The sequence below is a fragment of the Talpa occidentalis genome, unplaced genomic scaffold, assembly GCF_014898055.3.
Source record: "Talpa occidentalis isolate TD23 unplaced genomic scaffold, MPIMG_talOcc4v2.1 talOcc4.5, whole genome shotgun sequence".
Taxonomy (NCBI): domain Eukaryota; kingdom Metazoa; phylum Chordata; class Mammalia; order Eulipotyphla; family Talpidae; genus Talpa; species Talpa occidentalis.
Genome location: NW_023604861.1, coordinates 14,183,484 through 14,201,656, shown reverse-complemented (window position 1 = coordinate 14,201,656; position 18,173 = coordinate 14,183,484).

The following is an 18,173-nucleotide window of genomic DNA, read 5'->3' as shown; positions in this document are numbered from 1 at the left end:
GTATAGTGTTAATGTCAAACAGCCATCTACACAAATCAAGTTCCCCTGTGACTTCAGCAGTGATGTGTGTTCCCATTAAAGAAGTCAATTATGAGTTCCTCATGATTGAGTCCTTTATACAGTTACCAACATACCCCAGTGAAAGTATGCTGGGTAAGATGGGTTTATAACCTTTAGAGGGGAATCACACTATGCCTTTTATACACTCTGTATTGCCCATACCCACATGCCTTTGCAGTCTATGTAACTTTCTACCACAGAATTATGACTGTGAGTAAAATATATAATTGTGGTATTGAATGGCCTGCTTGAAACTGGAAACAGACCTTGTATCTTCTTTATCAGAATACATGCTACTTTTATAAATATAATTAATCAACTGAGTTACTTTCACCTTAGGCATTCCAATATATAAAAACAAATTTTATATAAGTACTATCTTTCCACTCCAAATAAAAATTAGTGTCCAAGAAGGCAAAGAAGGAAAGTAGTCAGTACTTTATTAATTATAAAAATGCAATTATTTAGTGGTTCCATTAGCTAATGACTAAAGTTATGGAGCTCTTAAAGAATTTAATATGAACACAAAACATTATGATTTTTATAAACTAGATTAACAAAATAGATTTATGAATTAAAGAGTATTTTATGAGCTTTAATATAGTAGTGATAACACTGCATAATTTCAGAATGAAAAAAGGAAAATATATTAATTCTACTTATTAGAAAAGAGATGTAATAGTTGTAGCTTAAGAAAAACAATATGGGGTAGACATATTTTAAAAGCATAATATATTTTAATGTACCTACATTGTTATTCTAGCCTTGTGTTCCATAATTGTTAAGTCTAGTTTTCCAGTGTCCATGATCCATCATTTAAATTGTCTTGGAATATAATTGATGTTCCCCTGACACAGCATTTCCCAGTTTGTATTTTGCTTCCCTCTGGTGTTCAGTTTCCTAATTTGGTCACTAGTGTACTATGTTTATCTCTTTCAGAATTCCATTTTTTTCCTTGAAAACTGACAGTCCAAAGTCTTATTGCAAGTGGCAATTCCTTATAATGACATGGAGTTTTCATAACGAAATGGGGAATTTCATATTTTATGTTGTTTTTTCTATTAATAATTCTCTTTTTAAGATATCTTAATGCTTTCTTTTAAACTTTAAGGAGTATATACTTTGATGAAGGAAATCAATAAAAGATTTTAGAAGGAAATTGCATTTGAAACAACTTTCTCAAAAAACATTATCTATGATCTATGGACTCTTATCACCTGTGTGTGCCTATTTATTTGTCTGCTTGCCTATGTCTTTTTTTTTTTGTAACATTATTTGAAAAATAGCAGTGATGTAGATTAAGAAAGAAATATTTGCAAAGACCATATTTTCATTCTATTCATTCCTTTTTTAATGTCTTACATAATGAGATGGGTGAGATAGTATTTCAAGATTGCTGATATCTAGTTTGCTTTTCTAGTATTCTAGTGGAGAATCTCTTTCAAATTATTAAATTAGGTCTGTTAAGACATTCAATGTTAAAAGTTACATACAGAATTTAAGATTTGCCATACATGTTTGGAATGCTTCACTTCTTTGATCTTCATCATTTTTGCTATTCTAAAAACATGTCTCTATCAAGAAAAAGGAATCATCTCAAAATTATAATGTTCTTTTTATTTTTTGTTATCAGTGGATGGCTTAGTTAATAGGAATAATTTCCTGAAAAAACTAACAATATAAAAATTCTTAAGTGTGCATACTGAGTATTTCTGCTCTGTCTTGTTCCTGTTTTTTTATAATTGCAAAACATACTTCTCTGGAAATAAGATATTTACTCCTTAATAGGCTTTTGCCTGCTGTTTATTCTTTATCTAAAGTCATAATCCCACATTTTTGACATTATAATCATCTCTACAGTCACTAATTGTTCTAAAATGCTACTTTAGGTGAAGATCTACAGCAGGGAGTCAGTGTGCCACCAAAAAACAACACATGCTATTTTCAACTTTGCACATTTCCTTTGGTAAAGAAGGATTCTCATACCTCCGTATGAGAATTGTTGTAATTGCTTCAAGTTATGCTGTTTTTTAAGTTCAGATAATAGGTCATGGTTCTAAACTTAGTTACTTCTCAATGCTAATTCACTATAACAGATTGTAAATCACCGAATTATTTTATCTAGTGACAAAGTGAAATCAGTAATTATTCATCTATTTTTTGTTGTAGAAAACAATCTATGTTTATACTGACCCAAAGATACAAAATCCCTAAATGTTTCCTGAAGATAAATTATTTGGGATGATTTTATGTGGGAATATACAGGTGAAAATAAAATTAAAAGACAGTGGAAATGTCTTGGACTTTGAAATTTAAATTGTAATTATATAATCTTGGAAGTGTCACATATACTACTTTCCTTACAAAAATATTTACAGATCATTCCTGATGGATAAAAGCTTTGCTTGTTGGGGCCTCCCTACAAGGAGTTAAGCACCACACTATGAAGCAATCTGCAGCCAAGTTCAATCCCTGGCCCGCCATGGAACAACCTACATGGTGCAGCAGACCTCTCCTGCCCCGCCCGCTGCTCCCCTCAGGAGTGTATTTCAGTCAGCCTGCCTATTCTGTTCCTCACTCTGTCTGTGGTGAATCCTCTGACCTCCGCATCTCTGGCCTGTACCTCAGCTCTTGTATGCATAAATAAATAAATCTTAAAAAAAAATAAAGTACTGTTGAATTCATTCTAATGGAAATTAAAAAAAAAAAAAAGCTTTGCTTGTTCTCATAAGGATAATTCCTTCCTCAGTATGTTGTTAAAATAAATAATGTACCATATTATCAACATTATTTTTAGAAAAGGATGTCAATGTTTGCCATTGAGTAGGATGTTGGCTCTGGGTTTATTGTATCTGATTTTACCATAGTAAAATACCCATATTGTTGAGGAACAATTTATTTTTTTAAAGATTTATTTATTCTGCATACAAGAACTGGGGTACAGGCCAGAGGTTTGGGGGGTGAGAGGATTCACCAGAGACAGAGTGGGGAACAGAACAGGCAGATTGACTAAAATACACTGCTGAGGGGAGCAGTGGGTGAGTCAGGAGAGGTCTGCTGTGCCATGTGGGTAGCTCCTTGGCCAGCCGGGGATAGAACTTTTGCTGCAGTGGCTGTGGATAGCTTCATAGGTTGCGTCTGAACTTCTTGCACCACCAGGGAGACCCCAATTATTTTTTAAACATCCTTGTTTATTTTATCACAATACAAGATTTCTCCCTTCAGGTGTAGTCACCATAGTTTTCCCACCACCAAAGGGCCCACAGACCTCCATCACATTGCACAGTGCTCTCCTCCCCCCATGATACACTCTCCCCTGGTAACTCCATTTCCCTTCCTGGATATTTCAGATCTCAGATCTGTGGCCTGCTTGCAAGAATCAGTCTTAGTGTGTCTTTGTCTGATCCTTTGGTTTTCTCTAGATTCTATATAACCATCTGGCATTTATCTTTCTTCTCTGGCTCATTTCACTTAGAATAATCCCTTCCAGTTCTGCCCATGTTGCCACAAATGACACAAGCTTATCTTTTCTGATTGCTGAGTACTATTCCATTGTGGATATATATATATATATACCACATCTTCTTGATCCACTCATCTGTTCTGGGACATATAGGTTATTTCCATATCTTCACTATTCAAAATAGTGCTGCTATAGAAAAGGAGTGTAGGTTTCTTTTCAAATGAGTGTTTTTGTGCTCTTTGGATAATTAGGGACAGAATTGCTGGGTCATATGGTGGATTCATTTTTAGTCTTTTGAATTGCCGAGAAATTTAATCATAAAAGAATGTTAAATCCTCTCAAATGTTTTTCTATTGAGTATATGATGTGTTCCTTCCTTTGGTTAGTATTTATGGCATTTATTGATTTGTCTATATTGAATCATTCTTGCATCCCTGAAATTAATCCCACTTTATCTTTGTGATTCTTTTAATGTATTGTTGGATTTAGTTTGTTACTATTTCATTGAGGATTTTTTTGAAACTATGTTCATGAGTAAATATTTGATTAATCAATATATGAATAAACTAAAGCCAACCTTAAACCCTACCCCTTTTAACTACTTACAAACTAATCTGGAAATGCATTGTCATGAGATTCCAAGGCATGATAGTCCCTTTGCTAATTCTTTAAATGACAGAGAATGCTTTTCTCATGTAACAAATGCTGTCTTGTCCATAAATAGAAATGTGTACCTATTTAATGAAGCAAGTAACTCTATTATATCATATTATGTTTATATTTGTGATCTTCCTATGATCAAATCATTCTAGATTAAATCATTAAGGTTAGGCTAGTTGTACTGCTACTACATCTCTGAATATCCTTTTAAAAGCTCCCCTGAGTAAATGCTTTATTTTTAATTCCCTTGACACTCTTTGAGGAAAAAAAGTGCTACTACATTGGGAGTGCTCTGTTTAATTTGTTCTTGCAAGTCCAGGGAGATCCAAAGGCAAAAATTAATTTTTTAACTTAGTTTAATAGAAAATGTTAGACCACAAGAGAGTCAAACCATATGACCTTGAGAAACAAAGGACTTAATGAGGGAGGATATACTGCTAATTCTTTCTGAATATCGTCCACCTAAATTTCTGGACAGTGATATATTATCTATTTGTGTGGCGCTTGAAAAAATAGACACAACCTAAAGAAAAGTATCTTTAGTGGTTCAGATTTTTTGTTTTCCTGTTCTGAGAAACATGAGCTTGAAATGATTTCTCTAACCTTCTCTGATAAGTAATCACTTACCTATTCATCTATAGCAAATTAGCCTTCATGTACCCTAGAGAAAGCTACAAACTCTTAATAAAAATGAAAAAGATATTATTTCAAAAAGAGTGGGTACTGGGCCTCCCCTGTGGCACAGCGGTTGAGCACTGCGTTGTAAAGCTGCCCGCAGCCTCTGTAGTGCTGGTTCTCTCCCTGGCCTCCAGGCGAGGGTCCCACATGGTGCACAGATCTCTCCTGCTGTCCGCCCACTGCTCCCCTCAGCAGTGTACTTTGTCAGTCTGCCTGCTCTGCTCTCACCTCTGGCTCTGGTGAATTCTCTCACCCTCCCGCACTTCTGACTGTACCCAGTGCTTGTATAAATATATATATATATAAAGAAAAGAGTGGGTACTAATTCTGGCTTTTGCGTAACTTTGAGTTGCTTTTAACCTTTAAAGTCCAGTGTCTACTAATGTTATACAATGTGCTATCTAAAATCTTTCTTTGCACATCTATAATGGCAGTCTATGAAAATGAAAATAGCTGTCACTGGTATTATGTTCTACTGGGATTTATATACACATACAAACATGCACACACTCGCATGCATATATATATATATATATATATATATACATAGCCGCATCTATAATAATATTTAAGTGTATATATAATTATATTCTGGATTATATAGCTGACATTTTAATATGATTAGAATTTGGAGGTCATTATTGATCCAGCATTTACATCAGTTATCCTACTTTCTAGTCTAACATATTTTCCATGATGGAAATAGAAAGATATTAACAAAACAAATTATTCCATTTCCACAAATTCCTATTTGTCTTCATTTAAGTCATGGTATATTATTCACTTTAGTTTACTTACTCATTCTCTAAAGAAGTAACTCCATTAGAATTCTGTAAATCTATGGTAACTTAAAAAATAATATGTGAGAAGAGTAGGAAAAAGAGAGGTATTTTATAGACTTGATATCTAAGGATTGGCAAAGACCAGTAAGGATCAATCACACAGTCAATGATACCCTTTAATGCTTCAATAATCTGAATAAATGGTCATCCAGACTCTGAATGTTTCTACTGACAGGAGATCCAAACACTTCCAAGCTGGCCAATTTCAATTACTACTAACAGTCATTTCATGTGATGAATTAATTTCTATTTCCTTGTGACTTTAATTATGATCATGAGTTCCCCTCATTGAGGCATGGTCTAATTTTTCAAGTAAATTTATTCAAACACTTGAGTATAATTATTATAGACCCGATAGTATTTCTCTTTTCTAGATTAAACATTGCCAGTTTCTTCAATTATTCCTGAAATCACATGATTAACTGCCTTAATACACTCCTCAGAACATACTCAAATTTATCAATGATCCTCTAGGATTCAGTGCCCATAAATAAACACACAAATGAAGCTAAGAGAATTTAATCCTGGGTCAAGTGGGACCTTATATATTCTTTGAATGGACACAATCTTTTAATTAACTTTGTTCATGGTGAAACACATGGTTATAATAGTCCAAGCACACTGTTAGTTTCAATACAGACAATCCTAAACTTAGAATGATCTTTGGAAATGCACTCATTGTCTAGAATTTTTGCATTCACATTAATTATTAATAAGTATTTGGTAATTACTGAATATGGTTTCCAAATAGTCATGTTTATATAAGCACATGAATAGAATTGAAAGTTAATCATTAATTAAATTCTGAGGAGACATGAATTGAGTGATCTTTGAATAAAGGAAGGGATATTTAAATAATGGGCAAGAGCTGAATCCACAACAAAGTAGATGAAAGGCAGCATGCAACTCACAAATACTATATTGAACTAGTGAAATGGTAGAACAACAATGAGGACTATGTGAAGAAGGAATGAATAATCATGGTGATATATTTCCTAGCAGGATCAACTGAAACCTTATATTGGTGAGCAAAAGAAGTGTATCAAAGGAGACATGACCTTCAATGACAATCAAAGGTCACCACACTAGGATTTGGGAAATAATCTATTTGCTGTCATCCTTTTGTGTTCTATCTGTGCGACATTAGCTGCTATGACATTGGGAAATGACACAAGTTCCAGTTCCAAGAAATTCACAGCCCAATAAAAATCATTAACTCATTAGCTTTTTTTTTTTTAAAGACTTATTTTTATTGATTTATACAAGCACTGGGTACAGTCAGAAGCACGGGAGGGTGAGAGAATTCACCAGAGCCAGAGCGGGGAGCAGAGCAGGCAGAAGGACTGAAGTACACTGCTGAGGGGAGCAGCGGGCGGCAGGAGAGGTCTGCGCGCCATGTGGGACACTCCTCCAGTGGCCGGGGAGCAGCCGGGGATCGAACCGGCGCTGCAGAGGCTGCGGGCAGCTTCCCAACCCAGCGCTCAACCGCTGCGCCACCGGGGAGGCCCTCATTAGCTTTTTTATAACAGACCACTGGGAATGAAAATTGGGCTAATCAAAAACAGTTTTTCTAGATGTAGAATCATACAGTACATACAGTACAAATATGGCCATCTTTAATTTTAAGATATATAGACATAAAATATAATTATAACATAATGCAATTTTTAAAATATAATAAAATAAAATGTATTTTTTTTATTTTTGTCATAGTAGGAATGAATGATAACAAAAACATTAATTATCTCCTTAAATATGAATGCCCTCATTTTCCTTACCAGGAAATCAAATTGAACAAAGCTGAGTTCATATTTATTTTTATTTTACAAAAGTATTTATCTAAAAATGTTACCCAAAGGTTGAAAGGAAGGGAAAAGGCATCTATTTCAATGTGTTAATGCTAACAAAGAAAGGGCATAGTAATAATAATAGAAGGGCATAATAATAATAGAAAGACCATAGTCATTATTCTCAGAGCATGAGTGATAAGTTACATAAAAATAGAATACATCTAGAAAATAAAATAATTGACAGTATCAGCTTAATCTATACACCTTATGTGATTAAAATTTGCCACACACTACAAGTGTTATATATACTAGTATAGAGAAACTAAGCATTGGTTTACAACATATAAAAATGTGTATTTTTATTCATATAATATATATCATCCAGGATATAAACTATCTTTTAAGTTTTATTGTCTTCAAGGCACATACATGAGATTTATCATTTGCATCATATGGTTCTACTTTAAAATGAAAATTTTTTCACAAGTTTGACACTGGGAAAATCTATAAAGAGTAGATCCTGCAGGGCCTCCCTGGTGGCGCAGTGGTTGAGCGCTGGGTTGCGAAGCTGCCCACAGCCTCTGCAGCGCTGGTTCGATCCCCGGCTGCTCCCCAGCAACCGGAGGAGGGTCCCACATGGCACGCAGACCTCTCCTGCCGCCTGCTGATCCCCTCAGCAGTGTACTTCTGTCCTTCTGGCTGCTCTGCTCCCCGCTCTGGCTCTGGTGAATTCTCTCACCCTCCCGCGCTTCTGACTGTACCCAGTGATTGTATAAATAAATAAAAATAAAACTTAAAAAAATTAATTAAAAAAAAAGAGTAGATCCTGCAGCTTAAACTGTGCCTTTTATGGCAAGGGACATGGTTTTCTAATATTCATTTTAGCTGTTGACTATGGACAAATCCCTGTAAATGGAGGCATAGAATTCTGGGCGAGGCAGAGCCTGCCATCCAGATCAGTACTCTAGAAAATAGAGGCAGCTATAAACTGTTAATATTCAACACTCATATCAGTGAAGGGATAAATGAACTGACTTTGCAAAAAAGAATCTGAGAGGTATATAAATAATATCTACTATAGTTCATCCACTGTGCCATTCAAATTCACTCTATTTCTAGAGGAACATATAAGAGGAGGGATATTCACATAACTTGCACCTATTGTTGTTAGAGTTGGGTCTACAGTCAAAAATACTATGCATCATCTTCATTCTTGAGCACCTATTTGAAATAATTCTCTCCCTTGCTTAGCACTTTTGCTAGGAGGGATGTATATTGGTATAACACAGACCTTCATTCCTAGGGATTCCGTGTCCCTGGTTAACATGCAATTACATGGCTGTGGTTACTTTATTTGTCACTTACAATTAAAATTGAACCTGTAATATGAAAAGACAACAGAGTGGATAATTTATGTGTCAAACACATTCCTTGCTTTCCCACTGTAACAGTGTGAACTCCTCATAAAGTTACAGTCAATACCTCCCCCAGCATGCCTCTGCCTCTTGTTCTATTGACACCAGAAACATAAAATGACCAAGTGGGAACTGGGACTTTATGTGAAGACATACTATTACTTTGTATTTAGGTGGAATTTACTTTCTGAGAACCAGGAATTCTAGTCTTGCAGGGTCAAAGTGGGGTGGATGAACAAAGTTCCCATATGGGTCACATAAAATGGTATTGAGAAGGTAAACTATTTCCATCTTGTTAGATGATAGTTTCATTCTCCCTGTTATAGACACAGCAACAGATAATGAATGGCCATTACTTTAAAATATGTAATGATTCTGAAAAATCAATAACTGTCCTCTCAGAATATCATCTTCAATCTGGCACAAAATTGTAGCATTAAGTCAGTCCACTATTCTTTCAGAAAGACCAGTGGACCTGATTGTCATGTGTCTAAAGTCTCAGTTCCTCTTCTGAAAAAATTAATGCCTTTGTCCAAGGTGACCCTGGTATGACTGACTATCAATTAATTAGACACATTATTAGTTGATTTAATATTAGTTGATGTATAGTGCTATGAAAAGCCTTGAGGTAGCAGCAAACATGTAACCAGCATATATGTCATTCTCATAACTATTCATATAATGAATAGCTCCCCTTTCCAGAATGGAAAGTATCTAATGCAATAAACTTGCCACCTCAAGGTTACATGGCTTCCTCAAAGGATTGCATAATTTCAAGTGCTCACCCACATCATTATTGCTGTTAGGTACTACATTCAACACCAGCAGTAACGATACCAACCTTGGAAATCAGGAGTTCGTACTTTAATCCCTTGCACAGGCTCTATATCTGCAGCTCTGATTACTTTGTACATAAATTGACTTGTACAAGGACAGAATCAGATGCCACAAGGACAGAAGCTTGCTGACATCAGCTGGTCAACTCACCCTATTTCAAGTCTTCCCATAGCAGTTATTCTCTTGTGTGTGTTAATGATTAGTACAACATTTTCACACTGATCACTCTCAGAGGTCTATCTGCATGCATCTATACTCTTGGCCACCTAATCAACTTAGCCATTTCCTACTATCCAGGATTACATATCTATTCTTACCTGAGCCACTTCTTTCTTCATGCAAGATATGCCATAATGTGCACTACCTAAGACTATTTTAGGAGCTGCTCAGTTTTGATTTGCACAGCATATTCAGCTGATACATCCTTGAAATAAGCTCTGATTCCTACCCTCTCACTTGGTCATAAGGATCCCCAAAGTGGCTATCGAAATCTGAAGGAGAAGCATCAGTATAGTAGCAGGGGGCAACACAGGGGACTGAATCACTTCATAGGGCTTACTATGTCCTCTGTACTTTCTCAAGCTTTTTTCAAGAGAAATCGTCTCCACGGTACAATGGACTAATGCCAGACATTCCTGACTATAACTTATAGGTCAGACAGTAACAAGTTCATAATGGGCTGGTCACATGGTTCATTCATGTTCCATAATAGGGTGCTCTGCATATTTCAAAGACCAGTAGCAATTCAGGAGTTATATTCAAATATTGCACAGATCTCCTCTCACTGATGTGGCTCTAGCTGTCTGAAGGTGTACAATAAGATTTCCTTTTGAGGCTTGACAAAACTTCACTGATTACTTTTCTATCACTTGTCTGTAGTGACTCGTATGATGAAGGAGAGGATAGGACTTTCAGTGGTGAAATGAATGTAGTATATAAAGATGTTGATTTATAATGATCTACAGTTAAAACATAAAATGCTATAATACAACATTACTTAAAAAATGAGAAAAAGGAAAATAAGGAGCATCTTTTTGAAAGTTTTCAGGGTATATATTTCTAAACTGAAAATGAATAAATTAAAATAAAGAACAACCCATTCATTTCAAAGGAAAAAATAAACAAATGTATTACTCAACAAATGAGTCATTTTAGAGCATCTACACACTGTCTCCCTTATATAAAGTACATTTACATATTTATATGACATAAGGAAAATCATGAGTGACATTTATAGGACGCAAGTTTAGATATGCTCTATTCTTGGGCCTTCCTGGTGGTCCAAAGGGTTAAGACTCAATCAATGGGGCTGTCCGCAGCCTCTGCAACACGAGTTCGATCCCCAGCAGGTCAGGGAGCTACCCACATGATGCAGCAGACCTCTCCTGTCTTGCCTGTTGCTCCCCTTAGCAGTGTATTTCAGTCAATCTGCCTGTTCCGTTTCCCACTCTGTCTCTCGTGACTCCTCTTACCCCCCATACCTCTGGCCTGTACCCCAGTTCTTGTATGCTTAAATAAATAAATCTGTAAAAAAAAACCAGAAACTCTCTTTCTTGCCATTGGTATATCATCTCAAGGTTACATGGTTACCTCACAGGTTATCTTCTATGCTAATACTAATTCACTGCCCGTGAGGACTGCACACACTGACAGGTGAACACATGATGAAGATGGTTTGTAGAACTTACTCCTGCATTGGAGTCTGGTCTTTCACCTGCATTGCATGCAAATTCTCCTTTTAGAGCACAGATTCCTTGTCCACTAAATTGAAACAGAGCTTCTCAGTGCTTCTGCTAAGATAACTCTTCCTCTGTGATTCAGTGTCTAACCTCACATAACCCAATTCTTAATGGTTTTATAAAGAGTATTGACTTTCAAGACATCTAGTTTAATATTAAGAATATTTCCTTATTTTCAGACCAGTCTTTCTTTTATTGAACTGAATGCATTCCACACACCACAGATATTTTCCCTTTCCTGTCCCTCATGTAAAGTGTTTTTTCTATACTTTAAAGCACTCATTCATTTAAAATGTATTTATCAAGGATGTACTTTCTGCAAATCACCAAACAAAGAACAACTTCAGCTATTAACACAGAACATTACTACATGAACAGAACATTACTACATCTTTTCAAGTATTTCAGTACATATGCCTTCTTTTTTCAGGTTAAAAGTGCAAGTATGTGCCAATCAGTTTCTATTGATTTTGTCTCATAAACATCACTGCAATCCATATTTTTTTTTCACTGCCATTGTCTCTTTAGTCAAAGACTCCTACTTATCATTGTATAAACCACAGCTTCAGTCACATCCTGCATTGAACAGGAATACTGATCCCTAAAATATGCAAAATTTTGATTCACTTTCTGTCAGGTTAACATCTATTAAATAGCTTCTCATTGCAATACAAATACAATTTAAAACCTTTATAAATCATTGCTCTCATATCCTGCTTCATCTCACTCTTAAATGCTTTTGACCATCATTTTTCACTGCCCTCCCTATTGGGGACACCAGTATTCTCTCAGATATGAAATATTTCAGCTCTTACCTGCCTCCAAACCTTGGCACATGCATTTTATCTTTCTGGATTTCACATATGCTTACATTTCCTAAGAAAACTAGCTACCATTCTTTTAAAAAAATATTTATTTATGCATACAAGAACTGGGGTACAGGCCAGAGTGTGGGGGTAAGAGGATTCACCAGAGACAGAGTAGATAACAGAACAGGCAGATTGACTGAAATACACTGCTGAGGGGAGCAGCGGGTGAGACAGGAGAGGTCTGCTGCACCATGTGGTTAGCTCCCTGGCCGGGGATCGGACTTGTGGTGTAGTGGCTGCAGATAGCTTCATAGGTTGCGTCTTAACCCCTTGTGCCACCAGGAAGCCCAAGCTACCATTCTTAAAGCATGCCTGGAAAGGAAACCAACTCTAAGTATCCCATGACAGAAATTGTGACTATTTACCAAATACCATTTGTTATTCTTCAGAAATACATTTTTTAGAAATGAAACTGAGTAGGGTGAAAGAAGAAAAAATGTGTGCCACTTTAGGAATAAGACTTGAAGAAGCTGTGTGCCTCCAGCCCTCCTGTTTTTGCTCTCCCTCAATTGATGCAAAAACAAATCCCCATTTGGGTTGTGGAAAACCACAACCCAAACAAGAGCATTCTTTCTGGTCTACCAAGAAAGTTTAGTGCTAATTTATTGAAGATGGGTGATCTTCTGTTACTTGTTTTCTTTCTTTGTTCTATTTTTGACCTGCAAAATTGATACTGCCATTACCAGGCACAGTTGAAGAAAATGACCAAAATAATGTGCAGGCATTGGTGTTACAATTTGGATGTATAATAAATACAATAAAAAAAGAACCATGTTTAATATATATTCAGACAGAGGAGAACAGTAGGTAAGGGGTTAAGCATGCTAACTCTAGAGCTTGACCCTCCCAAAGAGCAATGAATTAATTGGTAAAAACAGTGTGAACTGACTTGCTGGAATCTAGATAAATCCTTATAATACTCTGGGAAGACTTGATGAATAAACTGTTGTTTTGTGGTAAGAGTGTACTATGGTATTTTAAATGGCCTGACAACCAAGACTGAAAGCAGTGATGAGGATGGCAATAATGTTGAGAACGCTGAGGACGGAAGCCTGGAGCCTGGTCCAGGCTATAGGCGCCAGAGGACACCCAACTCTATTCTCCAAAACTGCAATTGTGACCTCAACTTTTCTAGCACCAACTCGAAGGCTTGCCTTTATTTTACCTCTCCTACTCTCTTCTTGGGACTGGGAGCACTTCACAGATCTTTCTGAAAAAATTTAAAGACATGTTTTGACCTCAGCAACATGAAACAAGGCAACAGCCCTCTTCTTTTTCAGAATTGTTTGAGTTGTTGAAGCTCATTTTTATTTCTCTGTGAAGTTTTGAGCTAATTTATTGAGCATTATCAAAAACACTAATAAAGGAAAGTTTGGAGATGATGTTAAATCATCATATCAATTTGGGGAAAATGAACAAAGATATAAAATTATAGGTTATGTTTCTTTTTTCTTCAACATATTAAATATTTCACTCCACTCTCTTCTTGCTTGAATTGTTTCTAGAGAGATGTCAATTTTTATATTTTTTTTAAGTAAGTTATTTTTAGTCTTCTGGTTAAAGTCTCGGCACTATCAAGCTATGACCAACTATGTTGCAGGAGTTCGATCCCCAGCCAGGGAGCTAACCCACATGGTGCAGCAGACCTCTCCTGACTCACTCGCTGCTCCCCAACAGTGTATTTCAGTAGGTCTGCCTGTTCTGTTCCCCACTCTGTCTCTGGTGATTCCTTACTTCCCACACCTCTGGCCTATCTCCATTTTTTGTATGCATAAATAAATAAAATAAATCTTTAAAAAAAAAGATTTTTCTTTATCTTTGACTTTCTGCAGTTTTCAAATGATATGAGGAGGAATTAATTTTTGGAAAGTTATCCTCCTGATGTTCTCTCAGCCTGTTTTTAATATTAGTTTGGGGGGAAATTCCCAGTCATACTTTCAAATATGTCTTCCTTCTCTTCCTTTCTTTTTTTCTTTTTTTTTGTGAAATTTACATTATATGTCTGTTATGCCTTTTGTATTAGTCTCTCATTCCTTTGATGGACTTAAGAAGTAGTTTTATATAGGTTATCTTGGTTTTTCTTGTTGATATGTTACAAATCTGTCATTTCAGCTTTTCACATCTTAGATATAAAATAGAATCCAGATTTATATTTTTAATTATATCATTACATGGTTTATATCACTTATTGTTTGATATCTTTCTACAGGTTCCTTCATTGCAAATAATATAATTTACATTCCAGGCTGCCAAATTGTAAATTGTTCAAACTTTTATAACTTCTTCTCACTCAATGGTATTATCCTCATAAAGAGATAACTAATAATCCAAAAATGTAGCTCAGACCTTGATGTGTTTTGCTCCTGTCTGACAACACTACTAAATCTCATCTTCCATATTCTTTCTTTTACCACCCTAACTCTATAAATTTCCCGGGCATGTGGATTAAGGAACCTGCCATATAGTCTTCCAAAACTAGAATAATTGTATACATTTTAAATCCCCTAATAAGGCATGAAGTAGTCTGTGCTGATCCTCCCAATCTAGACATATCAGTACTGAGTGGTTTTCTGACAACTCTCAGTATTGATTCTGCCACTACATCTTTAAAAAGTGCTGCTCAATTTTCATTCATCAGGACTATTTCTGGGAAAATCTTTTCAGTTAGTTCACAACCTTTCCCTGTCTTATTCTCTCTCTGTGAATTTCTCTGTTTCCCACAATTTTCCAAGATCATTATAAGTTAACATTTTTCCTTTACAGAAACTCTCTTTGCAGTTAAAGCAAGAAGTAATTGTGGAAGCAAAGCTAGAACTAGAAAGAGTAGAACCAATTTTTGCAACACAAAATAAAGGTTTGGATGTAGATTTAAGGTTTCGATGATTAATAGATGTAAAGAATTTTAGGTCTAGGATAAGTAGGTAATAAAGTATTTAAAAAGAAGAAAAAACACAAATTTTAACCAAAACCCAATATGACAGTTAGCACTGCAACTGAGGATTGAAGTTAAACATGAAATATAATAATAAATGATAGGAAAGATTGATTGTTTAAAAAGAGGGTTTTGTCAACCCTTCAAATTTAAGAAATCACTCTATTATTTTAAACAAGGAGGCACATTAAATAATGGGTACCCTCATTTGGAAATAATACCAGATGACAGACATCTCCCAATTGGAGCATCACTACCTTTATTGCCTTTTATGGCCATAATATTGGTGGGTTCAAAATTTATGAATATCAACTTTTAGGGAACTGATCAATTTGTAGAGACTATTTTAAAATATTTTATTTCTAGCTTTTTTTAATCTATTCTATATGTGCATGGTTGAAGGATTATATAGAAATATGGTAGACAGAGTCTGAGAATCACTTTTTTGACCTTTTTTCTTCCAAAATTTCTCCTCTTTTTGCAATAACCAACTCCCCATTTTCATTTCATCTAACTTTCCAAGTCACAAAACTATATTTCACCATCACTTCATAAGCTGTTATGATGATGCATGACCTCAGAATTTCCTCCTGTTAATGGGTGTACACTTCACCAAATTTTGCTTAATTCTTTCTGTTCATCAGTGCTATTTCTTTTGTAGTATGCCCAAGTTTTACAATACTTTTCTGCACAGAATCAGGTCAGATATTTCTCAATCATTAATAGAAGTTAAAATCTTATCTGTATTTTCTTATTACATAATATGTCATGATATTTTATGTCTCAGACTTTTTAACTGTTATCTCTTTTACCTGAAATGTCTCAGCACTTCCTGTACCTAATTTCAGCTAATCTGCAAATATCAGACTGTTCTTTTGATCAATTTGTTCTTCAATTTTTATGGTCAGTGACAGTCCCATTATACTTCCAGCATTGTTTTATACTCACTTTTATGCTTATCCTACCAAAATACATCTTAATTTTAAAATTCAGGGCCACATTTTAGTATTTCTTTTCATCAAGTCCTTTCAAGTACCTGATCCATAAAAAGCAATATATGTTTGTTGGATGAGCAAAAGAATTGAGATAAGTAAGATTATACTAAATCATTCTCTATTCACCTCCATTGCCTCTTTTGATAGGGAAGTTACTTGGTGTGTGTCTGCCATCTGGAACAGGGATGACATTCAAAATTACCACAAAAAAATGATGATGGAAAGCAGATGAATTATAATGTTAAATAGAAATGAACTGCTGGTTTAATTAAAAAAATATATGTAAACTCACAGAGTAGTATAGCACTTATGAAACTAAATATTCAAAACTTACAAAATCATATTAAAAATGCCTCACAAGAAACATACCTCACATCATTTGAAGAGCTATACATACTCCAACCACTAGTTTATTTACCTTCGATGGAACAAGTCAATAGTAAAAGTACATTATTAGGCGTTTTTAATCACTTTGTGATATAAAGTTATTTCTCATTCATTCTATAGTGGATTCTTGTTTGTTTTTTTTAGTGCTGTCTAAATATTACTCAATATACCTTACATACTTCCAGTTCTAAACTCAGTCTTGAATATTAGTAAAATTTTTTGTAAAGTTCTCTAATCACAAATACAAAGGTTTAGCTATTGCCTTTCAAAATACAGTATTTCCTTATATACTTAATACTTAATACTCTCACCTTAATACTCTCAATTAGAAAATTATTTGTATTTTAAAGTCCTATATTAAAGGGAATTACATCCAATTTGGATAAGAATACATATAGTATATAAAATATTGTACCAAATAAAAGGAGTGAAAACAAGATGGAAAAGAGACATCAGGGCATTTCCCAACAGTGTGTCAATGGTACTTTGAGAAACAAGAAAAACAAACTAGAGCTTCTTCTTTCACTGATAAGGAAAAGGAACACCTCCATTTTCTTTTCTTATTTATTCAATTCAATACTGTAAGGTCAATTAGAATTAGAATAACCTTAAAATTTGACAAAATTTAAACACATTTGAGACACCAGAAATCTTAATAAATATTCAAATAAACTAATGACTATTCATTAACTGTTATATTTATTGTTTATAGTAGTGGGAAATACCTGCATTAGAGGTAGTTTTTAATGAACTAAAATATCATTGTACATTATACAGGCAATAGTACAAAAGTATTGATGGTACAGTGTCAACTCAAAGACATTCTGGAAATAAATTTTTCTATGTGACTAGAGTGAGGACATACAGTCATATTTAAGATTATTTTATAAATATTGATCAAAGACTCAATTTAAAAATAAAAATGCATGTAAAATTCTAAATATCAGAAATTTGATTGCAATAATGACTGATTTCTAAAAATGCCCTTAAAATGAAATTACCTCTGATTATAAAAAGCTATAATTCTTTATTGAAATTTCTGTTTAGTAATGAAAACAAATATTGTTCTTTGGTGTACTGACAGGTTATCTAGCAGGAATTGCTAATGTTAAGTAACTTCATTATTTTAAGTGTACTCTTTTAATTAAGTTGGTTTCTTAAATTTATACTTACATAGTCTTTCATTTAGTATGTCCTTAAACTTAGGTTCATGGAAAGGTCACTGATAACTATTATAAACTTTAAGAGTGCCTTAGTGATGGATTTTTCTTTAGTTGCTCATCACCAGGGGAGTTCTATATCTAGAATGAAGGGAGTAGTAATTAAGAGCACAGCGTCCTTCAGGGTTTCTACTATAAGTCTAACTCAAGCTTGTTGGGGATTAATGCAAATTCTTGCTGAAATTCCTAGACTCCAAAGCATTCAATTACTCAGCTGGTGCTAAAGTATAGCAGAATAATCTTTAGATAAGATTTTTGTAGCAAATGCACCGCATGTGTTTAGTAT